This window comes from Etheostoma cragini, chromosome 22 (assembly GCF_013103735.1).
Source record: "Etheostoma cragini isolate CJK2018 chromosome 22, CSU_Ecrag_1.0, whole genome shotgun sequence".
NCBI classification, from domain to species: domain Eukaryota; kingdom Metazoa; phylum Chordata; class Actinopteri; order Perciformes; family Percidae; genus Etheostoma; species Etheostoma cragini.
The window spans coordinates 9358283-9359099 of NC_048428.1; the positions used below are offsets into that span (position 1 = coordinate 9358283).

Below are 817 nucleotides of genomic sequence, written 5' to 3' on the forward strand. Positions count from 1 at the left end.
GTGTGTGTGTGTGTGTTTGTGTGAACCAGTACAAGTGTGGAGGTACATTTAGGGGTCCACCCCCCCCAGTCTGGACCAAAACCATGTGTGTTTGCTTTCGTTCTCTCCCTTGTTTCAGTGCTTGCATTTGTCACCCCTCCTCTGGTCTCTCTGAATGGTATGGTCTAGTGTCTGCAGATAGATGTTGCACAGTGCCAAACCATTTGCAGATTGACCATGTGTTGGATTGTGTTCCACATTGGATTGAAAGACGTGTGTGTTGGAACCTGCATCAGTGCTTGAAAAAAAAGTTCATGATAGACCTGGGATTTCTGTCATCTTTTCAGTGATGTGTCCTGTTTTCTGGAGATATAAGGGTTTGAGTAAGAGAAATAAACTTCTTCTCCAGTAATCTAAATACTTGAATGAATAGATTTGAACTGGGCTGGTCTACAATGACTATGAGTGGGAGTCCCTCTCATCGATGGAGGTAAGAGAATATCAAGAAGATGGGAGGAAGAGGGGAGAGGATTGATGTTACAGTGAGGTTGGAGTTGGTTTGGATCAATGTTTATGTGAGTAATGAAAGTGAAAAAGAATGTGTGATGTAAGATAAGTTTGAGTCTAAATACATGTTCAAGATTTAAATATGGCATATACTGCAGTCACAGGGAGCATACAGAGAGCGGGAAAGCACTTTTCTTTCTCTGCTTGCTCTTCTTTTTCTTCATTTTTCTTACCCTCCCTCCTGTATTTTTTCTTAATTTCTGATTTCTTGAGGTACCCTACTTTTTTTCCCCTTTCTCTCTCGCTGTCTCCCTCTCTCGCTCTCTCCTCC

At 42.1% G+C, this 817-nt stretch overlaps 1 protein-coding gene across 5 annotated transcripts in view; it reads left to right on the top strand.

Annotated features, from left to right (window-relative positions):
* Positions 1 to 817, top strand: part of phldb2b (pleckstrin homology-like domain, family B, member 2b) — a 44747-nt gene that overhangs the window by 39266 nt on the left and 4664 nt on the right. The gene's annotated exons all lie outside the window — the stretch shown is intronic.